The following is a 25,799-nucleotide window of genomic DNA, read 5'->3' on the forward strand; positions in this document are numbered from 1 at the left end:
TAGTGTGCTGCCAAAAGGATCTAGTACAGGGCAACTGCTGGAAGCTGCCGAGCGAATGTTAGAACAAGAAAAGGCTACAGCCATGGCTGCTGCTGTAAGTGCAGCAGTTAAACCGTTGATATCAATAAAGCGGCGCGTGATTAACTGTCTGTAACCCCCATTCCCTCTTCACGCCCCCCCCCCCATCCCTGTCCCGCTCAGGGGGCAGGGGAGGGAGGTGGAGATGGTGTTAAGGCCGGGAAGAGGGAGGGGTGGGGGGAGGTTGTCTTGTTCCCTTTTTCCTTATCCTGCTTTGGTTTTAGTGATGGTCTGTTTTGCTTGTAGCGGTGGCTTTAAGGATCCCTCCCTATTCTTGTCTTAAACCTCGGGGTTTAGTTTTCTTTTCTCCTATACGCCCGGGGCCACAGCCGCCGCCAGGCGCTCCCACCCCCCCGCCCCTGACATGGTTAACAGATACTCCTGTCTGAGTCGAGCTTTGTAGAAGTGGAAGGACCGTTCCCTCTTATAACACGGGGGAAGGGATACGCTTATGTCTTTACAGGAGCAGTAAACAAGTGGATCCCTGTCTGTATCATCTGCGGGTAAGCCTTTCAGAACGTGTTTGGTTGACCTGCCAGATACCGGTAGGAGGGGAACTCTGTGTAAAACAGCAGCAGCCACGAGTGCTGAGTGCTAAAACTACAAAAGAGGGAACTTTTTGGAATCAGTAAAGATGGACTTCTGTCTATGTTTTTTTAACTGTTCAAGAGCTAATGTTTCGAGAGGGGTAACGATTGTAAATGCTTTAAGATCTATACATTGCAACGACACAGCATGACGTAATCATGCGAGCACATATCAAAATCCAGACAGCATAAAAGACCTGAACGAAGCATACATAGCATTGAATCTGGTTGCCAAGATAGTACAGAGTTTTGGAAACTAAGTAAAATTATGCTGCTTCAGTCTTTACACCTGGTGTGGCAAGTGCCTAGGAGTTAACTACGCTAAATAAACTGGACTGTTGGCTTGCTAAGCAAATAAATACAACTGCATCGGCACTATCAACGCTGTTAACTGATGTAGATTCTATATACTATGCTACTTTACAAAACAGAACCGCTGTTAGCCTGCAGAGCACATATTTGACAGGCCTTGTTGCATGCGCTGGCCACGCATGCAGCAACACCTAGTCAGTACTCTTTCACTGAATCTGCTGAGGGTATCAACAGAGGTGGCTCGGGGCGAAGGGGAGAGGACGGACCCAGAGCACACTTTATTTACAACAGGGGACGCCCTGAAGGTGCTGCGCCTGCCTCCCTTCTCTGCTCTGACCCGGCTGATCATCATCCTCTTGCTCAGCGGTGTCTTTGGCGTAGTTGGGTTAGTAACAGAATAGATCAGCAATAGATTTTTTTTTATTATTAGCACAAAATCATGATTGTCAGGATTTTGATGGGCTTTGCTGCGTGAATCTGTCTGATCATTCAGAATCTATTCACAAAAGTATTCAAAACTTGCAAAAAGGAGTACAAAACCAGCAACAATTGACGGTTTTGATATATCCAGCAATCTTTTGGTGACTTGATATAAGCTTGTTACTAATAGCTGCAGGATGCTTATTCATTCCTTTTATATATGTATTTTGATCTATATTCTGTGTCTTAAAATGTGTGCAGACTTTAATAGATAAAGCGTTGAAACAAGCCTCTTCTCATAAACAAAGAAGGGGGAGATGTGGTGTTTCGTGGAGCCAGTACGGTATCAGTGGAAGCACACCGACCTTGGGGGAGGAATGCAATCATGCTCTCAGGAAGAAAGCCATGGAATGAGAAGGGAAGCTTTAAGATACAAAACATTGTTAGCAGAATTTATGGCTTGTTTCAACAGAGGCCTGCAGAAAACTAGTCATTGCTCTTATAGATAAGAAAGTTACTGGAGTTGTTATATCTGTAATAGTAGAAGAATGTTATAGTAGAAAATTCCTAGAAGGTAGTGAAACTTAGCTTTGCTTCGTAATCATGAATATGTATAACGTGTGATCAGTAATTTTATTAACTAAGCCTGTGTGTGGCATAACTGGGTGGTTGCTGTCCTTGGTTAAAATCGGAATTGTGATACTAGGCATCATACTAGGCATAATCATTAACATACCATGCTTGCAAAAAATGATTAACAACTCAATACAGTCAATCTGGCTCAAAAAAACCCCCAAAAACAACAAACAAACAAACAAACAAACAAAACCCAACCCAAACAACCATGAACCTAGTTGATATTGTAGTAAAATAAGGTCAGGAGCACCAAAAAGGGCTGTAGGAGGACCATGTTATTTTGGAAAACTGATAGTGTTTGCTCCATCTATGAGAACATTATGGAATCATACGCGAGCAAGAAGATCGCTAAAAGTATTGACTCCCCATTGTGACGGCAATTTAACCCTGTTGGGTACAGCTGAGCGGTAGCATTATCTTTATTTGTTCCTTGGGCAGCAACTGCAAAAACTTTAGCTAACTTAAATAAATGAGCTTGTTGGGCACAAAAGCAAATGAATTTAACCTCTAGCATGTTCTCAGGATTATTAGAAGACATGGATAGCATGCGTCATGATATTTTTGCAGAATCTAGCAGCCATTGATTTTTTGTTATTAGCGCATGGACATGGATGTGAAGATTTTGAAGGTATGTGTTGCATGAATGTTTCTGATCACTCTAAGTCGATAGGCTATCAGTTGGCAGAGTTACGATGCAGCATGCATGCAATACAAGTGGAAAGCAGGTTAACAGACTGGTTGAAACCCTTGGGGGTCACAGGCTGGCTAAAAGATTTGATAGTTTATGGGTTGGTATTATTGACGGGTTTGCTGTTGACACTGATGATTTTGGGGTATATTTTGAAATGCTTTGTGAAAGCTATGGAACGTATGATGAAAGTGGGTCTGGATTGTTCAAAACAAAAAGGGGGATTTGTTGGATACCTGGAGTACCAGGGGCACTTAGTGAACAGTCCAGACCAAATGGAATTGTTAGGTTTGTGAGCAGCAGGCCTCAAGGACATCACTGAAGCCGCTTGTGAGAAAGTACTGAAGCTGCCTGCAAGAAAGTACTGAAGCCACCTGTGAGAAAATAATGAGGCCGCCTGTGAGAAAGTAATGAAGCTTCCTGTGAGAAAGTAAACGAAGCAACCTTGAGAAGAAGGAAAACAGCTGGCATACGTGACTGGGGGGGGAGGGGGGGGCTGAACGTGAAGCAGGGTGCAGGTGGAGAGAGCCGTGCGCGTGAACAAAGAGACTTAACGAATCATATTTTAGCTAGGAGCGCGTGCATGATACAGTTAACCAATTAGTAGAGAGCTTGCGTATGATACGGAATTAGAAGGGCTATATTAACCGGGAGGTATCAACAATAAATTGGCATTTGCTTGATCATATTGGTCGTCAGCAGTGTCCGTGACTTCTGCGTCAGCAGTACTCATCTGACCAAAGGTGGATGTGTCTAGTGTGGACACCCATATCCGAGCCAGCCTTGGTCCCGTTTTTCGGCCACACAACACGGAGTTAGTCTGTATAAGCAGGGAGTTCAAGGTCCTGTTTAACTTCTCCTAAAGGACAGCTTTATCGATTTGGTCAGAAAGATCACGCAGCAGATTCACGGCTTTTATTCATTCCGCCTCCTTGAAAACAAAGTGGGACCTTAGTCCACTTGTGCAGGCGGAGACGATTACAGCTCCATTACAGGCACCCAAGTGAGGTCAGATAAGTTACAGCCCATCTCTGCTCTATCCCGTTTGGCTCCAGACCGTGAACTGACATCTCCCTCCCCTCCAAAACCGCTCCCATAAGCCCCAGAAGACGGGGAACGGCAGATTCACCTGGTAAAGCCCCTCCACTTCCTATGAGCAACGGGACCAGTCAGCTGCTGAAGGTTGTCTAAGGAGACCTGTAGATTCCAACTTCACCCCTCTGAATCACAGATGCAAAAGGATTTCTGCCAGGCAGAGGAGCTCCAACGGGAGGACCTACTGGCTGCGGGTCCGTTGGCCCAACTGGGAGGAAACATTCCAAAACTGCCATGGGGACCCAAACATTCCAAAGAATGCAGGAGGGGGCGGGGCTATGCAAATGACGGACCCCCCAACAGCCGCTTCCACCCCACCGCCACCCACCAGACCTCAAAGCGCTGGTTGCCTTCCAGACCTCACAGCCGCGACTGTGACAACACACCAAACCTTTGCAGGGTGACACCCCTCCACGCTCAACTCTGCGACGCAAGCTGTGAGGACAGCACGGGCATGAACCCGGACACGGCATCCTCGCTGTAGAGGGCAAGGTGTGCATGTTCATCTCCCTCCGAAAGACAAAAAAATAACTTTAGAAACCCTCAAGCTGACGCAAGAATAGCTTTAACTCATCTAAACCTGTCGGAACACCGGAACGGAATAATCACGAACTCCTCATGGAGGTAAGCACGATCTTTGTCTATTGAGGGCTTTGCTCACACAGTTATAGGATTTTCAGGGTTGCACGCGGGGGTGGGTTTATTACTATTCGATACAGGGTTTGCAGCACGCGCTGATACTGTGTGACTGATTGGATATATGCAAATAAGCACGAGCATCTACGTCTTATTCTCCTCCCCTGCTTGCGGTTAGCGCATCCTGTTCAACATCCTCTTTCCTGATTTCAGCACGGCTGTTTACCGCTTACTTGTCCTTCAATAAGACCTCAAGGTCACTGGAACTGTAACAGAAAGCCGGGTTGTGCAGACAGGCCTCAGATAGCACATTCTGCCCTTGTTCAGCGGGGATATTCTCTACATAAACCAGACAGATGTTCCAACACAGAAGACGTTTCCATGATCCTAGCTTTTTCAAGCTCTCTTCTGCCTTCTCTTCCTCACCTTAAACAACAACAACACCCTACGGTTGATCCTTCTTCAGAGACCATGTTTTCCAAAACCCTGATCCTTCTTAGCCGGATGTTCCAGATGCCTCTGGCTGGTGTGTGTCTTCACTGAACGGTGATCCTCAGCAAGGGGCTCTGTGGCAGCAGGGATAGAACAGGGGACAGCAGCCCAGTCACGACTCTGGGGGCGGTTTTCCATCAGGCGTCAATAATGTGGTGGAGACCAAACTCTGTCAGTTTGTTCACGGGGAAAACAAGCTGAGAGGGTGTGGAGGCCTTCTGGAGTGCACATCCAGGTACCTTGATGTTTTTGCTGCAGGGAGTGAAGGTGAACGTTGTGGGCACTGACATGGAAGAGCTCCTCTCGGGGGGTGCGGGGGAAGCAAAGCAGGTGTCAAGTGGGCCTCCCCATTCCTGTGCCGAGCTGTGCGTGGCCTCAGCCCTCCCAGCAGCCCTGAGCCCTCCCGCTCCCCCCGTGCCGGGGCTGTGTCGGGCCGAGCAGTGCCGGCTGGCTCAGCCCGGCCTGGCCCGGGGCTGCCGAAGGGCAGGAGGCCCAGGGCCCGGCTGGGGCTGCCGGGCCTGTCGCCTAGCAACGGGTGGCAGGGCGCTCGCCATTGGCCGCTTCCAGAGGCGTCGAAGCCGCCGGCCAATGGGGTGGCGCTGTGCGGCCGGGGAGAGAGGCTGGGGTGGGCACAGGGGAGCCTCCGCCCGCCCTGCCCCGGGGCGGGGTCGCCACGGCCTCGCTGCGGGGCCCGGCCCGGCCCGGCCCGGCCCAGGGCCTGGCTGGAGCCGGGCTGTGCCAGGGCAGAGCCGCCTCAGCGAGCCCTCCCCAGGAGCGGCCGGAGCAGGTCTGTGGCACGGGGTTGGGGCTTGGCCCAGGTTGGGCTTCAGGCGGGGTTTGGCCGGGGCCGGGGCCGGGGCGCGGTCCGAGGCGAGGGGCCGTGGGGGCTGCGCCGGGCTGGGCTGGGCTGGGCTGGGCAGGGCTGGGCTGGGCTTGCCTGCGCTGGGCTCGTGTGCCCGGCCCGGCCCGGCTCTGCTGGGCTTTCCAGCCGGGGCCGGGCCCTGGGGCGGGCTCTGCCTTGGGCGCCGCTTTCTGTCGCTGCTCCTGCCAGAGCTGCAGGCGGGCGGGAAGCTGTGCCGGGCTGCTCTCGGCTCTGGCCGGGGCTCTCGGCGCCCCCTTTCCCCGGGGCTCCCTCCCCTCCGCTCCCCCCCGGCCCCGGGTGCACGCGCGGCTTCGGGAAGCTTCGGGCCGTACCGGGCGGCGCGAGGCGAGGGCGGGCGTTGGCGGCAGCGGGGCGCTGCGCGTGGAGCTGCCAGCGGCCGGAGCGGCGCGGCGCGGAGGAGGAGGAGGAGGAGGAGCAGGAGGAGGGAGGAGGAGGAGGAGGAGGAGGAGGAGGAGGGAGGGGCGCGGTGCGGTGTTTTCGGGGAGGAGCGGAGCCCGTGTCCCGAGGTGGTGGCGAGGGGAGAGAGCCGCTGTCCTGCGGGGAGCGGGCGGCGGGCAGCCTGGCGAGAGGTGCGGAGCCTGGGCCCGGCCCCGCCGGGAGGTGGCGGCGCTGGCAGCGGCACCGGCTGTGCTCCGGGCCGTGGGACGGGGGTGTCACCGCGGGTGCTTGGAGCCTGAGGTGCCAGCAGTTGAGAGGCTGAGGTGCGGTGAAATCAGCTGAGGCTTCTCTTCCTCGATAGAGCATGTACAGGGTGTGTATAGAATATGTCGGGCTGTGCATATATATTCATTCTCGACAGACGTAGGTTTACACGTAGCTGCGTGTGTCTCTCCGTAGGTATTGTGTAGCTGCTTGCTGCACCTTTAACGTGTAGCCCTGCACCCTTTTCTGCAGCTGGCCGCAGAAGCCCCACGGCTTGTTCTGCCAGAGGAGCTCCGCAGTCTTTTTCCGCTCGCCGGAGGAGCCCCGGTCCCTTCTGCCGCTGGCTGGTGGTGCTGCGCACCCTTTTTACTGTTCGCTACAAAGCCCCGCAGCCTTTTTCCGCTGGCTGGTGGAGCCCCGGGCCCTTTTGCCACTGACTGCAGGAGCCCTGCGCCCTTTTCTGTAGCTGGCAGCAGGAGTCCCACGGCCTTTTATGCCGGAGGAGCCCTGTGCCCTTTTTCCGCTGGCAAGAGGAGACTCCTGCCCTTTTTCCGCTGGCCAGAGGAGCCCCGCGTCACGTCGTGTCACGCCAGAAGAACCCCGCATCGCGTCGTGTCACGCCAGAGGAGCCCTGTATCCTAGTGCAGCAGAGGAGGCCTGCATGGTACCACGCCGGGGAAGCCTGTTGCCAGCCAGGGCCATAATTATACAATTTATACACAATGCCCTTATACACAGTATTTCCAAGGGCTCAAACGACTGTCAGATTCCAACACATTAAGACTTGAAAACATTACTATTTCAAGTGCAGCCCTGTTTTCCTCATCCCTCTTTCTCTCTGCCTCAGCCAGCCGGTGCCCAGGGACAGCGGGGACTTCGGGTTTGGACACTGAAGGGTGCACGGCGTAAAGAGGGCAGGGCCAGCAGGCAGCAGCCACCAAGCAAGGCCCCCATGTTGCAAATGGGATTTGTTCCTCCTCTCCAAGCACTGAAAGCCCACAGGACAGTTGGAACAACAGGGGCTGCTACAGCCAGGACATCTCCGACGAGGCTGCTGCTCCAGCATCTCCGCTTTAGTCCTGCCTGAGAGGACTTCCCCTCCGAGTCACGCGTGTACTCCAGGCACTCCTCGTGTCTCACAAACCTGTTCTGAGCCATCTTCATGATCGGCAGCAAAGATTCCAGGGTCTTGTTTTGCTCAAGTTCTTCATCTTTCTCGGCCACGCTGGTTTTCATGCTTTCAATAACCTGCTCGAGTTCTTCAATTTCCCTTCTTGCTTGCAGGCAGGCGAGCTCCGTCTCCACACGCTTACACTCTTCTTCAATCCAGTCTTCCTTCATCCGTCCCAGCTGAGCTTTCAGCTCTTCTATTTCTGTTTCCCTGTAGCAAAACACAACTGTTGTAACACTTCTGCTGAGTAAAAACAGCCAGGGCTCCCACCCCAAAACGCTCCCAAGTCAGTCTTTCTAACTCTGATTTCTGAAGTGAAATATACCTTTCTTTAAGTTTGCTCTCAGATTCCTTCAGCCTTCTTTTCAAATGCCGTACTCCCCTAACTTCTTTCTGCTGCCGAGGAACCAAATACCGCTCTGGATTTTGTACCTTAATGCTGGGATCGTCACCGCAAGTGATGTATCTCCTTGATCGCCTGAAAAGAAAAAAAACCCCAAACCATCACATAACATCACTCCTACAGTCCTTCAGTGCTGGCAAAAGGAGAAACATCCCTGTTTCTGTGATGAGAAAGCTTGAGTCATTTGGGGCTCCTCAGTGTCCCCACAAGTGACGGCCTCTGGCGAATCCAAGTACTGGAGGAAACGGCTGATTTGTGGCTATAGTGCCAAATTTACTCTTTCCTGTACTTGCTTTCAGTGCCATTAGAGCAAATGAGACGTTTAACTGCAAAATACGCAGCCATCCCCGCAGCCAAAATGGGTGCTGTGCCCAAGAGCAGCCAGCCGGGCCACTGGCAAGGGCACCCAGCTGCAGACACGGCCAGGTGAGGTAGCGTGCGGACTGAGTTCAGCTCCACACCTGAGTTATGAAGCTGAGCACCCTGAAACCCGGATTCATCCTATCGAGCTTTAGGTGCGCATCTGACGTGCTTGGCTGTTGAGCTGCCTGGGGGAGAGAGGGAAACAGCAGCAGCGTGGTGGCAATTTCTTCTCTGCCATGTGTGTCGCGTGCTCTGGCAGGTATCCAGAGCACACTGCCACCCAGATGGTTTTAGAACTCCCAGTACCGAGAGTGCATGTGCTGGTTGCAAGACCGTACATGGTAGGCTGTCTCAGCTCTAGCAACACTTGCGTATTCAGGAAAAATGGCTTTGCCTACGTGCGAGAAAAAGCAGATCTGATTCCAGCCGCAGACACACGGCCTTCAGGCTCTGAGATCCTGCCTGGGCTGCTTGAGGAGCTAAAATCGGCTTCCCTGCCTGGAAAGGAGAAGGGAAGAGTGAAAATGGAAATTACCACTCCAAGATTGTTTTGAAAAGAACAGGGAATCATCCACACCCTTCCTTTGTCCGTCCTGTGTGAATTTGACAAGTTAGGTGAATTGGCTGGCACGGGTCTCACCCTGTCCAGCAGCCCGGCAGCTAAGGCGCTCCCTGCACAAGTCCCACATCCGCATCTCCTACTCATCTCCTACTTGCAGTTAGAGCCGTGGCTCTCTCACGGAGCAAGCGCAAGGCTGAGCTCGAGGCTGCAGGCATCCTGAGGCGAGAATCTCCCTTCAGCGGTGCGCGTCCAACTTTCTGTACAGCTGGAGCGGTACCGGGACAATGAACGGGCCAGAGAGAGAGAGGAGTTGTGGTGTGCCTGCTGGGAACTCGGCTTCCACCTCCCAATAAAGCAGGTACTGAATTATACAAAGTGGAACAGCTTCCCTGGGTACAGACTCCCTGCATCCCCTCAGCCCGCCCAGCAGCCTGCTCTTAGCACACTGGCACATCCCAACTTCTCGCCTGCCACTGCGTCGTGCCCCGTTTCCTGGCTCCCAGCACAGGACGGTGAGAGGAGGGAGGTGTGACTCAGATTTGCTGATTCCCCTGGCTGGAAGAAGGTTCAGACAATACCAGCCCGGGGGTAAGCAGAGACTTTTGTTCAAGAGTTAGGCTCATTGGCAAATGATTGGGTGGCAGAAATGCTTCTTGTTTACCACGCATGCGAGGATTTTATGCCTTGCCTTTACTTACTTGTTTACCTTTTTTCTAGTAAGAAGAAAGAGAAGGGGGGAGAGAGAGAGAGAAAGATATCAATGGTCTGGGTTCCAGCATAGGTGCAGCCAGTGGGGGTCTACGGTTTGTGGGAGCGCTCATCCAGAAAATCCTATTCTTTGCTGGAGCCAAGGCTTTTTATCAAGGTAATCTGTCCCTGCCATCACCATAGGTGATGCTTAGCATGATCCAGGCAGCGTTAGGTGACATTTAGCGTCATCTAGGCTGGCTTACGCATTATGTAACTTAGGATGAGCTCCTAAACCTTCAGTTACATACTCGGGGGGTTCACCTGGAATATGCATTTCGGTGTCGATGAGGAGTTAAGGAGGCAAAGTTCCCTCAGCAGACAGGGTCTCTTTAGAAATGCGGTAATGGGCTAAGGCAAGGCCACCTTACGTCCATCCCCCAGCCACACCCGGTTGCAGTGTCACCGTAACCCAGGGACACAGAGTTAGAGGCTCCGGGGGTCTCCTTGCCCCCTGCTCCCTTATCAGGCTTTGCCTCCTGCTCTTGTTTGCAGCCTTCTGAGCAAAACCAGTTCCCTGCTCCAGGGGGTCACAAGTTAGCCTTAGTCAGTTGGTCTCCTACAGACACTCTTCTCCTTTGTGCTCAAGCCCGTGCTCCAAAAGAGGCAGACAGATCTCAAGAGAAGGTTCTTTTCCCTTTACTGAGCTCAGTAACACGGAGCTCCTTCTCTTTCTTGATTTGTGAGGAAGCAGATAAGTACCTAACTGCACAAGGTTTGTGCCCGAGACCCCGAACTGCAGCTGGCCTCTGCCGCCAGCCCAGAGCTGAGCAGTTCATTAGTTAGGACAGACGGGATTCAGGCTTTTACTTGCCCATTCCTCCTGTGTAGCTTGCTGACTTCTTTTCTGGACCCTCCATTGCTGCTGTGGCGGCCGTGCGCTTGCTGCAGCCTCAGAGCCTTCTGAACAAGAGGAGATACACACGTCTTGAGAGGCCACAGCCCAACCACTCATTGCCTACGTCTCTCCTAAGCAACAGCAGCAACAATTTCTTACAAGGGAGCGGATCACAACATTTGTGATGCAGAATTGCAGGATTGTTTCTCTAGGCCATTTAACAGCAACTTGTAGATTTCAGTTCAAAAAGACCAAGCACTTTAAAGCCAAAGCCACTCTTTTTTTGTAGCTGCTGCTTGGCTTGTTTTCGTTTCAAAGCAATGCGTGGCTATTTGAACATGTTTTCCACATCAATGCAACTAAATTAGCGTAAATTCAAGCTTTAAATCTGAAATAGACCAAAATCCAAACTAAAATGATAGTGTTACGCTCATAGTTTTTACCTGACATTTTAAGCATCTTTTGCTCAAAATATTTAGATTCTGATTCTATTCCAAGAGTATCTCTTGGAAGTTAGAGAGCACCTTTTCCGCTTCCCTGCAATTTACTTAGCTTTTGTCCTACGAATACTTCCTTCCTGCTGACTAACAAAATTCACAGTGCGCAGTTCCTACTTGAAGAGCCAAGCGTGATCTTCAAACGCCAACTTCCTTCTGCAGCTGAACGTCAGACTGACTTTCCTTTCTGTTTGATTGAGGTATTATATCTCTAAGATTCCCATTCCCTCTAAGGACAACATAAAATTTAACCTATGTGACTGCAGTTCTACAGTTAGCAAGAATCACCTCATATTGATATTTAATTTTCAATGTTTATGTTATGTAACATAAGGAGACCTGTAGATTCCAACTTCACCCCTCTGAATGACAGATACCAAAGCATTTCTGCCAGGCAGATGAGCTCAAACAGGATGTACTGGCTGTGGGTCCGTTGTCCCAACTGGGAGGAAACATTCCAAAACTGCCATGGGGACCCAAACATTCCAAAGAATGCAGGAGGGGGCGGGGCTATGCAAATGACGGATCCCCCAACAGCCGCTTCCACCCCACCGCCACCCACCAGACCTCAAAGCGCTGGTTGCCTTCCAGACCTCACAGCCGCGACTGTGACAACACACCAAACCTTTGCAGGGTGACACCCCTCCACGCTCAACTCTGCGACGCAGGCTGTGAGGACAGCACGGGCATGAACCCGGACACGGCATCCTCGCTGTAGAGGGCGAGGTGTGCATGTTCATCTCCCTCTGAAAGACAAAAAAATAACTTTAGAAACCCTCAAGCTGACGCAAGAATAGCTTTACCTCATCTAAACCAGACAGATGTTTCCAACACAGAAGACGTTTCCATGATCCTAGCTTTTTCAAGCTCTCTTCTGCCTTCTCTTCCTCACCTTAAACAACAACAACAAGTCCCTTCACCCTACGATTGATCCTTCTTCAGAGACCACGTTTTCCAGGACCCTGGATGTTCCAGAAGCCTCTGGTTGGTGTGTGTCTTTCTTGAACGGTGGTCCTCAGCAAGGGACTCCGTGGCAGCAGGGATATAACAGGGGACACCAGCTCAGTCATGACTCCGGGGGCGGATTTCCATCACGTGTCAACAATCCGGTGGAGACGAAAGTCTGTCAGTCTGTTTCCACCTCAGCAGAGGTCATTGCAGCCCCTCCGTGCTGCCTGGTGGCAGTGGGGAGCTGTTTCACAGGGCTGGCTGTGGTGTTGACCTAAAGGGCAGGTAAGAAGGGTCAGAAACGCAGGCACGTTCGAAAGCCAAATTCCGTCTGTCAGGCAGAAGTATTGGTGTGGAATCCAGGAAGCCTGGCCCAAGCACTGAGCTGCAGGTGCAGGGCAGGGGGCGCAGAAGCCAGCCAGGGGCTTTGTGCTCAGGGAGCTCCGGTCTTCCTGTGCTGGCCATGGGCAGAAGGGGCCTGGCTTGGGAAATGCCCATGGCCGTGTCCATCACCCCCGAGCCAAGCAGGAGCTGCCGGAGCAGGCTTAATTCTGGCAGTGCCCTGCTTTGGGGAGCGTGACTGACAGGACTGTGTGGAGTGATCTGTTGAGAGCAGTGTCCCAAATGTGCCTTTCCTTGTGGTGAGGGTGCGTGTTGCTCTTCCAGCCCTGCGACTCGCAGGGGGAGGAGGGGACTTGCTTTCACAGAGGCCTCCCCCTGCCCTCCTGCTTGTGAAAATCTTGCGGGGTCTGGTTGAAAGTGGGCTGGCTTGCGCGTGGCTTTCCGTGCTGAGTACCCGTTTGCAGAATTTGCTGCATTCTGGTGTTTGGCAGCCCAGAAATGAGTCTGGCTGCTTTCTTGTTGTTGTGGAGCAGAGTGTAGTAATGCTGCTTGTCTCTTGCAGCGTTTTCTGATGAGCTTGGAAGTCAGATGCGGAGACTCGAGCAGAGCGGTCACCAAGCTGGCTTCTCGGCAATGGAGAGCAGGGACCCGTTCTAAGGTGACTTTCCAGCTTCAGGTAAGAAACTCAAGTTGCAGTGAAAGAGCATTCTGCAGGTGAAGAGGTGAACGGAAGCCAGAGTTGGTAGAAAGGAGTGCCCGGCTTAGCTGACACCTCATCCAGAATTCAGGAGCGAGTGTAGAGGTACCCCCTGTGTTCATGCTCTGCCCCTGCTGCTGCTGCCTCGGCCTTCAAAGCCAGGTGTTTGATTCCTTTTCCTGACTGACAGCCAGGTGTAGCCTTGTTATGGTCTGACTTGGATGAGAGGAAGGCGCCCTTGTGTTTTAGCCAAGCTGGGGGAAGTGTGGGAGGCTAGGGGCAGCTAGAGCAAAATCTCCCTATGGGATCGATCACCTCGAGTGTGATTAAGACGCAAACAAGGTCAAATCTTGTGCAACCAGACGTAATTTTATTCTAAAAACATGCATAGTAGTAGCGATAGGACAGAGTGAGAAGAAAAGGTGGCAGTTAAGCGAGTATTTGGGATAGAGTTGGAAGAATAGACACCACCATGGATCCACGGTGTCCGGGGGGCAAAGTCTTTCGGCGCGTCAAAAGTCGCAGATTGCAGAGAGAGCTTCATTGAAAACTCTTCCTATCCCCGTGTGCCTTTGCCGCTCGCCGGAGGAGCCCCGCTTACTTTTGCCCGGAGGAGCCCCGGTTACTTTTGCCCGGAGGAGCTCCGCGTACCTTTGCCGCTCGCCGGAGGAGCCCCGGTTACTTTTGCCCGGAGGAGCCCCGGTTACTTTTGCCCGGAGGAGCTCCGCGTACCTTTGCCGCTCGCCGGAGGAGCCCCGGTTACTTTTGCCCGGAGGAGCCCCGCGTGCCTTTGCCGCTCGCCGAAGGAGCCCCGCCTGCCTTTGCCGCTTGCCGGAGGAGCCCCGCCTGCCTTTGCTGCTTGCCGGAGGAGCCCTGTGTTCCTTTGCCGCTTGCCGGAGGAGCCCCGCGTGCCTTTGCCGCTCGCTGGCGGAGCCCCGGTTACTTTTGCCCGGAGGAGCCCCGCGTGCCTTTGCCGCTCGCCGGAGGAGCCCCGATTAGTTTAGCCCGGAGGAGCCCCGCATGCCTTTGCCGCTCGCCGGAGGAGCCCCGCTTACTTTTGCCCGGAGGAGCCCCGCGTGCCTTTGCCGCTCGCTGGAGGAGCCCCGGTTACTTTTGCCCGGAGGAGCCCCGCGTGCCTTTACCGCTCGCCGGAGGAGCCCCGGTTACTTTTGCCCGGAGGAGCCCCGGTTACTTTTGCCCGGAGGAGCCCCGCGTGCCTTTGCCGCTCGCAGGAGGAGCCCCGGTTACTTTAGCCCGGAGCAGCCCCGCGTGCCTTTGCCGCTCGCCAGAGGAGCCCCGCTTACTTTTGCCCGGAGGAGCCCCGCGTGCCTTTGCCGCTCGCCGGAGGAGCCCCGCTTACTTTTGCCCGGAGGAGCCTCGGTTACTTTTGCCCGGAGGAGCCCCGCGTGCCTTTGCCGCTCGCCGGAGGAGCCCCGGTTACTTTTGCCCGGAGGAGCCCCGCGTGCCTTTGCCGCTCGCCGGAGGAGCCCCGCGTGCCTTTGCCGCTCGCCGGAGGAGCCCCGGTTACTTTTGCCCGGAGGAGCCCCGCGTGCCTTTGCCGCTCGCCGGAGGAGCCCCGGTTACTTTTGCCCGGAGGAGCCCCAGTTACTTTAGCCCGGAGGAGCCCCGCGTGCCTTTGCCGCTCGCCAGAGGAGCCCCGGTTACTTTTGCCCGGAGGAGCCCCGCGTGCCTTTGCCGCTCGCCGGAGGAGCCCCGGTTACTTTTGCCCGGAGGAGCCCCGCGTGCCTTTGCCGCTCGCCAGAGGAGCCCCGGTTACTTTTGCCCGGAGGAGCCCCGCGTGCCTTTGCCGCTCGCCGGACGAGCCCCTGTTACTTTTGCCCGGAGGAGCCCCGCGTGCCTTTGCCGCTCGCCGGAGGAGCCCCGCGTGCCTTTGCCGCTTGCTGGAGGAGCCCCTGTTACTTTTGCCCGGAGGAGCCCCGGTTACTTTTGCCCGGAGGAGCCCCGCGTGCCTTTGCCGCTCGCCGGAGGAGCCCCGCGTGCCTTTTCCGCTCGCCGGGGGACCCTCGGTTACTTTTGCCCGGAGGACCCCCGCGTGCCTTTGCCGCTCGCCGGAGGAGCCCCGCTTACTTTTGCCCGGAGGAGCCCCGCGTGCCTTTACCGCTTGCCGGAGGAGCCCCGGTTAATTTTGCCCGGAGTAGCCCCGGTAACTTTTGCCCGGAGGAGCCCCGCGTGCCTTTGCCGCTCGCCGGAGGATCCCCGGTTAATTTGGCCCGGAGGAGCCCCGGTTACTTTTGCCCGGAGGAGCCCCGCGTGCCTTTGCCGCTAGCCGGAGGAACGCCGGTTAATTTTGCCCGGAGGAGCCCCGGTTACTTTTGCCCGGAGGAGCCCCGCGTGCCTTTGCCGCTCGCCGGAGGAGCCCCGGTTACTTTTGCCCGGAGGAGCCCCGCGTGCCTTTGCCGCTCGCCGGACGAGCCCTGGTTACTTTTGCCCGGAGGAGCCCCGCGTGCCTTTGCCGCTCGCCGGAGGAGCCCCGGTATGTTTTGCCCGGCGGAGCCCCGCGTGCCTTTGCCGCTTTCCGGAGGAGCCCCGGTTACTTTTGCCCGGAGGAGCCCCGGTTACTTTTGCCTGGAGGAGCCCCGCGTGCCTTTGCCGCTCGCCGGAGGAGCCCCGCGTGCCTTTGCCGCTCGCCGGAGGAGCCCCGCTTACTTTTGCCCGGAGGAGCCCCGCGTGCCTTTGCCGCTTGCCGGAGGAGCCCCGGTTACTTTAGCCCGGAGGAGCCCCGCGTGCCTTTGCCGCTCGCCAGAGGAGCCCCGGTTACTTTTGCCCGGAGGAGCCCCGCGTGCCTTTGCCGCTCGCCGGAGGAGCCCCGCGTGCCTTTTCCGCTCGCCGAACGAGCCCCGCCTGCCTTTGCCGCTTGCCGGCGGAGCCCTGCCTGCCTTTGCCGCTTGCCGGAGGAGCCCCGCGTTCCTTTGCCGCTTTCCGGAGGAGCCCCGCGTGCCTTTGCCGCTCGCCGGAGGAGCCCCGGTTACTTTTGCCCGGAGGAGCCCCGCGTGCCTTTGCCGCTCGCCGGACGAGCCCTGGTTACTTTTGCCCGGAGGAGCCCCGCGTGCCTTTGCCGCTCGCCGGAGGAGCCCCGGTATGTTTTGCCCGGCGGAGCCCCGCGTGCCTTTGCCGCTTTCCGGAGGAGCCCCGGTTACTTTTGCCGGGAGTAGCCCCGGTTACTTTTGCCTGGAGGAGCCCCGCGTGCCTTTGCCGCTCGCCGGAGGAGCCCCGCGTGCCTTTGCCGCTCGCCGGAGGAGCCCCGCTTACTTTTGCCCGGAGGAGCCCCGCGTGCCTTTGCCGCTTGCCGGAGGAGCCCCGGTTACTTTAGCCCGGAGGAGCCCCGCGTGCCTTTGCCGCTCGCCAGAGGAGCCCCGGTTACTTTTGCCCGGAGGAGCCCCGCGTGCCTTTTCCGCTCGCCGGAGGAGCCCCGCGTGCCTTTTCCGCTCGCCGAACGAGCCCTGCCTGCCTTTGCCGCTTGCCGGCGGAGCCCTGCCTGCCTTTGCCGCTTGCCGGAGGAGCCCCGCGTTCCTTTGCCGCTTTCCGGAGGAGCCCCGCGTGCCTTTGCCGCTCGCCGGAGGAGCCCCGGTTACTTTTGCCCGGAGGAGCCCCGCGTGCCTTTGCCGCTCACCGGAGGAGCCCCGGTTACTTTTGCCCGGAGGAGCCCCGCGTGCCTTTGCCGCTCGCCGGACGAGCCCCGGTTACTTTTGCCCGGAGGAGCCCCGCGTGCCTTTGCCGCTTGCCGGAGGAGCCCCGCGTGCCTTTTCCGCTCGCCGGAGGAGCCCCGGTTACTTTTGCCCGGAGGAGCCGCGGTTACTTTTGCCCGGTGTAGCCCCGGTTACTTTTGCCCGGAGGAGCCCCGTGTGCCTTTGCCGCTCGCCGGAGAAGCCCCGCGTGCCTTTGCCGCTCGCTGGACGAGCCCCGGTTACTTTTCCCCGGAGGAGCCCCGCGTGCCTTAGCCGCTCGCCGGAGGAGCCCCGCTTACTTTTGCCCGGAGGAGCCCCGCTTACTTTTGCCCGGAGGAGCCCCGCGTGCCTTTTCCGCTCGCCGGAGGAGCCCCGCTTACTTTTGCCCGGAGGAGCCCCGCGTGCCTTTGCCGCTCGCCGGAGGAGCCCCGGTTACTTTTGCCCGGAGGAGCCCCGCGTGCCTTTGCCGCTCGCCGGGGGAGCCCCGCGTGCCTTTGCCGCTCGCCGAAGGAGCCCCGCCTGCCTTTGCCGCTTGCCGGAGGAGCCCCGCGTGCCTTTGCCGCTCGCCGGAGGAGCCCCGGTTACTTTTGCCCGGAGGAGCCCCGCGTGCCTTTGCCGCTCGCCGGAGGAGCCCCGGTTACTTTTGCCCGGAGGAGCCCCGTGTGCCTTTGCCGCTCGCCGGACGAGCCCCGGTTACTTTTGCCCGGAGGAGCCCCGCGTGCCTTTGCCGCTTGCCGGAGGAGCCCCGCGTGCCTTTGCCGCTCGCCGAAGGAGCCCCGCCTGCCTTTGCCGCTTGCCGGAAGAGCCCCGCCTGCCTTTGCTGCTTGCCGGAGGAGCCCCGTGTTCCTTTGCCGCTTGCCGGAGGAGCCCCGCGTGCCTTTGCCGCTCGCTGGAGGAGCCCCGGTTACTTTTGCCCGGAGGAGCCCCGCGTGCCTTTACCGCTCGCCGGAGGAGCCCCGGTTACTTTTGCCCGGAGGTGCCCCGGTTACTTTTGCCCGGAGGAGCCCCGCGTGCCTTTGCCACTCGCCGGAGGAGCCCCGGTTACTTTAGCCCGGAGGAGCCCCGCGTGCCTTTGCCGCTCGCTGGAGGAGCCCCGGTTACTTTTGCCCGGAGGAGCCCCGTGTGCCTTTTCCGCTCGCCGGAGGAGCCCCGCTTACTTTTGCCAGGAGGAGCCCCGCGTGCCTTTGCCGCTTGCTGGACGAACCCCGGTTACTTTTGCGTGGAGGAGCCCCGCGTGCTTTTGCCACTCGCCGGAGGAGCCCCGCTTACTTTTGCCCGGAGGAGCCCCGCGTGCCTTTGCCGCTTGCCGGAGGAGCCCCGGTTACTTTAGCCCGGAGGAGCCCCGCGTGCCTTTGGCGCTCGCCGGAGGAGCCCCGGTTACTTTTGCCCGGAGGAGCCCCGCGTGCCTTTGCCGCTCGCCGGAGGAGCCCCCGTGCCTTTGCCTCTCGCCGAAGGAGCCCCGCCTGCCTTTGCCGCTTGCCGGAGGAGCCCCGCCTGCCTTTGCCGCTTGCCGGAGGAGCCCCGCGTTCCTTTGCCGCTTGCCGGAGGAGCCCCGCGTGCCTTTGCCGCTCGCCGGAGGAGCCCCGGTTACTTTTGCCCGGAGGAGCCCCGCGTGCCTTTGCCGCTCGCCGAAGGAGCCCCGGTTACTTTTGCCCGGTGGAGCCCCGCGTGCCTTTGCCGCTCGCCGGACGAGCCCCGGTTACTTTTGCCCGCAGGAGCCCCGTGTGCCTTTGCCGCTTGCTGGAGGAGCCCCGCCTGCCTTTGCCGCTTGCCGGAGGAGCCCCGCCTGCCTTTGCTGCTTGCCGGAGGAGCCCCGTGTTCCTTTGCCGCTTGCCGGAGGAGCCCCGCGTGCCTTTGCCGCTCGCTGGAGGAGCCCCGGTTACTTTTGCCCGGAGGAGCCCCGCGTGCATTTACCGCTCGCCGGAGGAGCCCCGGTTACTTTTGCCCGGAGGAGCCCCGGTTACTTTTGCCCGGAGGAGCCCCGCGTGCCTTTGCCACTCGCCGGAGGAGCCCCGGTTACTTTTGCCCGGAGGAGCCACGCGTGCCTTTGCCGCTCGCCGGAGGAGCCCCGCTTACTTTTGCCCGGAGGAGCCCTGCGTGCCTTTGCCGCTCGCCGGAGGAGCCCCGCGTGCCTTTGCCGCTCGCCGGAGGAGCCCCGGTTACTTTTGCCCGGAGGAGCCCCGCGTGCCTTTGCCGCTTGCCGGAGGAGCCCCGGTTACTTTTGCCCGGAGGAGCCCCGCGTGCCTTTGCCGCTCGCCGGAGTAGCCCCGCGTGCCTTTGCCGCTCGCCGAAGGAGCCCCGCCTGCCTTTGCCGCTTGCCGGAGGAGCCCCGCCTGCCTTTGCCGCTTGCCGGAGGAGCCCCGCGTTCCTTTGCCGCTTGCCGGAGGAGCCCCGCGTGCCTTTGCCGCTCGCCGGAGGAGCCCCGGTTACTTTTGCCCGGAGGAGCCCCGCGTGCCTTTGCCGCTCGCCGAAGGAGCCCCGGTTACTTTTGCCCGGAGGAGGCCCGCGTGCCTTTGCCGCTCGCCGGACGAGCCCCGGTTACTTTTGCCCGCAGGAGCCCCGTGTGCCTTTGCCGCTTGCCGGAGGAGCCCCGCCTGCCTTTGCCGCTTGCCGGAGGAGCCCCGCCTGCCTTTGCTGCTTGCCGGAGGAGCCCCGTGTTCCTTTGCCGGTTGCCGGAGGAGCCCCGCGTGCCTTTGCCGCTCGCTGGAGGAGCCCCGGTTACTTTTGCCCGGAGGAGCCCCGCGTGCCTTTACCGCTCACTGGAGGAGCCCCGGTTACTTTTGCCCGGAGGAGCCCCGGTTACTTTTGCCCGGAGGAGCCCCGCGTGCCTTTGCCACTCGCCGGAGGAGCCCCGGTTACTTTAGCCCGGAGGAGCCCCGCGTGCCTTTGCCGCTCGCCGGAGGAGCCCCGCTTACTTTTGCCCGGAGGAGCCCTGCGTGCCTTTGCCGCTCGCCGGAGGAGCCCCGCGTGCCTTTGCCGCTCGCCGGAGGAGCCCCGGTTACTTTTGCCCGGAGGAGCCCCGCGTGCCTTTGCCGCTCGCCGGAGGAGCCCCGGTTACTTTTGCCCGGAGGAGCCCCGCGTGCCTTTGCCGCTCGCCGGAGGAGCCCCAGTTACTTTTGCCCGGAGGAGTCCCGGTTACTTTTGCCCGGAGGAGCCCCGCGTGCCTTTGCCGCTCGCCGGAGGAGCCCCGGTTACTTTTGCCCGGAGGAGCCCCGGTTACTTTTGCCCGGAGGAGCCCCGCGTGCCTTTGCCGCTCGCCGGAGGAGCCCCGCGTGCCTTTGCCGCTTGCCGGAGGAGCCCCGGTTACTTTTGCCCGGAGGAGCCCCGCGTGCCTTTGCCGCTCGCCGGAGGAGCCCCAGTTACTTTAGCCCGGAGGAGCCCCGCGTGCCTTTGCCGCTCGCCGGACGAGCCCCTGTTACTTTTGCCCGGAGGAGCCCCGCGTGCCTTTGCCGCTCGCCGGAGGAGCCCTGCGTGCCTTTGCCGCTTGCTGGAGGAGCCCCTGTTACTTTTGCCCGGAGGAGCCCCGCGTGCCTTTGCCGCTCGCCGGAGGAGCCCCGGTTACTTTTGCCCGGAGGAGCCCCGCGTGCCTTTGCCGCTTGCCGGAGGAGCCCCGCGTGCCTTTGCCGCTTGCCGGAGGAGCCCCGGTTACTTTTGCCCGGAGGAGCCGCGGTTACTTTTGCCCGGTGTAGCCCCGGTTACTTTTGCCCGGAGGAGCCCCGTGTGCCTTTGCCGCTCGCCGGAGGAGCCCCGCGTGCCTTTGCCGCTCGCTGGACGAGCCCCGGTTACTTTTCCCCGGAGGAGCCCCGCGTGCCTTAGCCGCTCGCCGGAGGAGCCCCGCTTACTTTTGCCCGGAGGAGCCCCGCTTACTTTTGCCCGGAGGAGCCTCGCGTGCCTTTTCCGCTCGCCGGAGGAGCCCCGCTTACTTTTGCCCGGAGGAGCCCCGCGTGCCTTTGCCGCTCGCCGGAGGAGCCCCGGTTACTTTTGCCCGGAGGAGCCCCGCGTGCCTTTGCCGCTCGCCGGGGGAGCCCCGCGTGCCTTTGCCGCTCGCCGAAGGAGCCCCGCCTGCCTTTGCCGCTTGCCGGAGGAGCCCCGCGTGCCTTTGCCGCTCGCCGGAGGAGCCCCGGTTACTTTTGCCCGGAGGAGCCCCGTGTGCCTTTGCCGCTCGCCGGACGAGCCCCGGTTACTTTTGCCCGGAGGAGCCCCGCGTGCCTTTGCCGCTTGACGGAGGAGCCCCGCGTGCCTTTGCCGCTCGCCGAAGGAGCCCCGCCTGCCTTTGCCGCTTGCCGGAAGAGCCCCGCCTGCCTTTGCTGCTTGCCGGAGGAGCCCCGTGTTCCTTTGCCGCTTGCCGGAGGAGCCCCGCGTGCCTTTGCCGCTCGCTGGAGGAGCCCCGGTTACTTTTGCCCGGAGGAGCCCCGCGTGCCTTTACCGCTCGCCGGAGGAGCCCCGGTTACTTTTGCCCGGAGGTGCCCCGGTTACTTTTGCCCGGAGGAGACCCGCGTGCCTTTGCTACTCGCCGGAGGAGCCCCGGTTACTTTAGCCCGGAGGAGCCACGCGTGCCTTTGCCGCTCGCTGGAGGAGCCCTGGTTACTTTTGCCCGGAGGAGCCCCGCGTGCCTTTGCCGCTCGCCGGAGGAGCCCCGGTTACTTTTGCCCGGAGGAGCCCCGCGTGCCTTTGCCGCTTGCCGGAGGAGCCCCGCGTGCCTTTGCCGCTTGCCGGAGGAGCCCCGGTTACTTTTGCCCGGAGGAGCCGCGGTTACTTTTGCCCGGTGTAGCCCCGGTTACTTTTGCCCGGAGGAGCCCCGTGTGCCTTTGCCGCTCGCCGGAGAAGCCCCGCGTGCCTTTGCCGCTCGCTGGACGAGCCCCGGTTACTTTTCCCCGGAGGAGCCCCGCGTGCCTTAGCCGCTCGCCGGAGGAGCCCCGCTTACTTTTGCTCGGAGGAGCCCCGCTTACTTTTGCCCGGAGGAGCCCCGCGTGCCTTTTCCGCTCGCCGGAGGAGCCCCGCTTACTTTTGCCCGGAGGAGCCCCGCGTGCCTTTGCCGCTCGCCGGAGGAGCCCCGGTTACTTTTGCCCGGAGGAGCCCCGCGTGCCTTTGCCGCTCGCCGGGGGAGCCCCGCGTGCCTTTGCCGCTCGCCGAAGGAGCCCCGCCTGCCTTTGCCGCTTGCCGGAGGAGCCCCGCGTGCCTTTGCCGCTCGCCGGAGGAGCCCCGGTTACTTTTGCCCGGAGGAGCCCCGCGTGCCTTTGCCGCTCGCCGGAGGAGCCCCGGTTACTTTTGCCCGGAGGAGCCCCGTGTGCCTTTGCCGCTCGCCGGACGAGCCCCGGTTACTTTTGCCCGGAGGAGCCCCGCGTGCCTTTGCCGCTTGCCGGAGGAGCCCCGCGTGCCTTTGCCGCTCGCCGAAGGAGCCCCGCCTGCCTTTGCCGCTTGCCGGAAGAGCCCCGCCTGCCTTTGCTGCTTGCCGGAGGAGCCCCGTGTTCCTTTGCCGCTTGCCGGAGGAGCCCCGCGTGCCTTTGCCGCTCGCTGGAGGAGCCCCGGTTACTTTTGCCCGGAGGAGCCCCGCATGCCTTTACCGCTCGCCGGAGGAGCCCCGGTTACTTTTGCCCGGAGGTGCCCCGGTTACTTTTGCCCGGAGGAGCCCCGCGTGCCTTTGCCACTCGCCGGAGGAGCCCCGGTTACTTTAGCCCGGAGGAGCCCCGCGTGCCTTTGCCGCTCGCTGGAGGAGCCCCGGTTACTTTTGCCCGGAAGAGCCCCGTGTGCCTTTTCCGCTCGCCGGAGGAGCCCCGCTTACTTTTGCCAGGAGGAGCCCCGCGTGCCTTTGCCGCTTGCTGGACGAACCCCGGTTACTTTTGCGTGGAGGAGCCCCGCGTGCTTTTGCCACTCGCCGGAGGAGCCCCGCTTACTTTTGCCCGGAGGAGCCCCGCGTGCCTTTGCCGCTTGCCGGAGGAGCCCCGGTTACTTTAGCCCGGAGGAGCCCCGCGTGCCTTTGGCGCTCGCCGGAGGAGCCCCGGTTACTTTTGCCCGGAGGAGCCCCGCGTGCCTTTGCCGCTCGCCGGAGTAGCCCCCGTGCCTTTGCCTCTCGCCGAAGGAGCTCCGCCTGCCTTTGCCGCTTGCCGGAGGAGCCCCGCCTGCCTTTGCCGCTTGCCGGAGGAGCCCCGCGTTCCTTTGCCGCTTGCCGGAGGAGCCCCGCGTGCCTTTGCCGCTCGCCGGAGGAGCCCCGGTTACTTTTGCCCGGAGGAGCCCCGCGTGCCTTTGCCGCTCGCCGAAGGAGCCCCGGTTACTTTTGCCCGGTGGAGCCCCGCGTGCCTTTGCCGCTCGCCGGACGAGCCCCGGTTACTTTTGCCCGCAGGAGCCCCGTGTGCCTTTGCCGCTTGCTGGAGGAGCCCCGCCTGCCTTTGCCGCTTGCCGGAGGAGCCCCGCCTGCCTTTGCTGCTTGCCGGAGGAGCCCCGTGTTCCTTTGCCGCTTGCCGGAGGAGCCCCGCGTGCCTTTGCCGCTCGCTGGAGGAGCCCCGGTTACTTTTGCCCGGAGGAGCCCCGCGTGCATTTACCGCTCGCCGGAGGAGCCCCGGTTACTTTTGCCCGGAGGAGCCCCGGTTACTTTTGCCCGGAGGAGCCCCGCGTGCCTTTGCCACTCGCCGGAGGAGCCCCGGTTACTTTTGCCCGGAGGAGCCACGCGTGCCTTTGCCGCTCGCCGGAGGAGCCCCGCTTACTTTTGCCCGGAGGAGCCCTGCGTGCCTTTGCCGCTCGCCGGAGGAGCCCCGCGTGCCTTTGCCGCTCGCCGGAGGAGCCCCGGTTACTTTTGCCCGGAGGAGCCCCGCGTGCCTTTGCCGCTTGCCGGAGGAGCCCCGGTTACTTTTGCCCGGAGGAGCCCCGCGTGCCTTTGCCGCTCGCCGGAGTAGCCCCGCGTGCCTTTGCCGCTCGCCGAAGGAGCCCCGCCTGCCTTTGCCGCTTGCCGGAGGAGCCCCGCCTGCCTTTGCCGCTTGCCGGAGGAGCCCCGCGTTCCTTTGCCGCTTGCCGGAGGAGCCCCGCGTGCCTTTGCCGCTCGCCGGAGGAGCCCCGGTTACTTTTGCCCGGAGGAGCCCCGCGTGCCTTTGCCGCTCGCCGAAGGAGCCCCGGTTACTTTTGCCCGGAGGAGCCCCGCGTGCCTTTGCCGCTCGCCGGACGAGCCCCGGTTACTTTTGCCCGCAGGAGCCCCGTGTGCCTTTGCCGCTTGCCGGAGGAGCCCCGCCTGCCTTTGCTGCTTGCCGGAGGAGCCCCGCCTGCCTTTGCTGCTTGCCGGAGGAGCCCCGTGTTCCTTTGCCGGTTGCCGGAGGAGCCCCGCGTGCCTTTGCCGCTCGCTGGAGGAGCCCCGGTTACTTTTGCCCGGAGGAGCCCCGCGTGCCTTTACCGCTCACCGGAGGAGCCCCGGTTACTTTTGCCCGGAGGAGCCCCGGTTACTTTTGCCCGGAGGAGCCCCGCGTGCCTTTGCCACTCGCCGGAGGAGCCCCGGTTACTTTAGCCCGGAGGAGCCCCGCGTGCCTTTGCCGCTCGCCGGAGGAGCCCCGCTTACTTTTGCCCGGAGGAGCCCTGCGTGCCTTTGCCGCTCGCCGGAGGAGCCCCGCGTGCCTTTGCCGCTCGCCGGAGGAGCCCCGGTTACTTTTGCCCGGAGGAGCCCCGCGTGCCTTTGCCGCTCGCCGGAGGAGCCCCGGTTACTTTTGCCCGGAGGAGCCCCGCGTGCCTTTGCCGCTCGCCGGAGGAGCCCCAGTTACTTTTGCCCGGAGGAGTCCCGGTTACTTTTGCCCGGAGGAGCCCCGCGTGCCTTTGCCGCTCGCCGGAGGAGCCCCGGTTACTTTTGCCCGGAGGAGCCCCGGTTACTTTTGTCCGGAGGAGCCCCGCGTGCCTTTGCCGCTCGCCGGAGGAGCCCCGCTTACTTTAGCCCGGAGGAGCCCGGCGTGCCTTTGCCGCTCGCCGGAGGAGCCCCGCTTACTTTTCCCCGGAGGAGCTCCGCTTACTTTTGCTCGGAGGAGCCCCGCGTGCCTTTGCCGCTCGCTGGAGGAGCCCCGGTTACTTTTGCCCGGAGGAGCCCCGCGTGCCTTTGCCGCTCGCCGGAGGAGCCCCGGTTACTTTTGCCCGGAGGAGCCCTGGTTACTTTTGCCCGGAGGAGCCCCGCGTGCCTTTGCCGCTCGCCGGAGGAGCCCCGGTTACTTTTGCCCGGAGGAGCCCCGCGTGCCTTTGCCGCTCGCCGGAGGAGCCCCGCGTGCCTTTGCCGCTTGCCGGAGGAGCCCTGCCTGCCTTTGCCGCTTGCCGGAGGAGCCCCGCCTGCCTTTGCTGCTTGCCGGAGGAGCCCCGCGTTCCTTTGCCGCTTGCCGGAGGAGCCCCGCGTGCCTTTGCCGCTCGCTGGAGGAGCCCCGGTTACTTTTGCCCGGAGGAGCCCCGCGTGCCTTTGCCGCTCGCCGGAGGAGCCCCGGTTACTTTTGCCCGGAGGAGCCCCGGTTACTTTTGCCCGGAGGAGCCCCGCGTGCCTTTGCCGCTCGCCGGAGGAGCCCCGGTTACTTTTGCCCGGAGGAGCCGCGGTTACTTTTGCGTGGAGGAGCCCCGCGTGCCTTTGCCGCTCGCCGGAGGAGCCCCGGTTACTTTTGCCCGGAGGAGCTCCGCGTGCCTTTGCCGCTCGCCGGAGGAGCCCCGCGTGCCTTTGCCGCTCGCCGAAGGAGCCCCGGTTACTTTTGCCCGGAGGAGCCCCGGTTACTTTAGCCCGGAGGAGCCCCGCGTGACTTTGCCGCTCGCCGGAGGAGCCCCGGTTACTTTTGCTCGGAGGAAGCCATATGTGCCATAGACGCTCGCCGGAGGAGCCCCGATTGCTTTTACCCTAAGAACGCCCCGTGTGCCTTATCAGCTCGCCAGCGCAGCCATGTGTGCCTTTGCCGCTCGCCGGAGTAGCCCCGCGTGCCATGGCCGCTCGCTGATGGAGAGCCAGTTGCTTTTGCCGTGAGGAAGCCCCGCATGCTTTATCCGCTCGCCCGAGGAGCCCCGTGTGCCTTTGCCACTCGCCGGAGGAGCCGTGGTTGCATTTTCCCCGAGGGAGCCCCTCCTGCCTGATCTGATACGT

The sequence above is a fragment of the Chlamydotis macqueenii genome, chromosome 3, assembly GCF_036417535.1.
Source record: "Chlamydotis macqueenii isolate bChlMac1 chromosome 3, bChlMac1.mat, whole genome shotgun sequence".
Classification (NCBI taxonomy): domain Eukaryota; kingdom Metazoa; phylum Chordata; class Aves; order Otidiformes; family Otididae; genus Chlamydotis; species Chlamydotis macqueenii.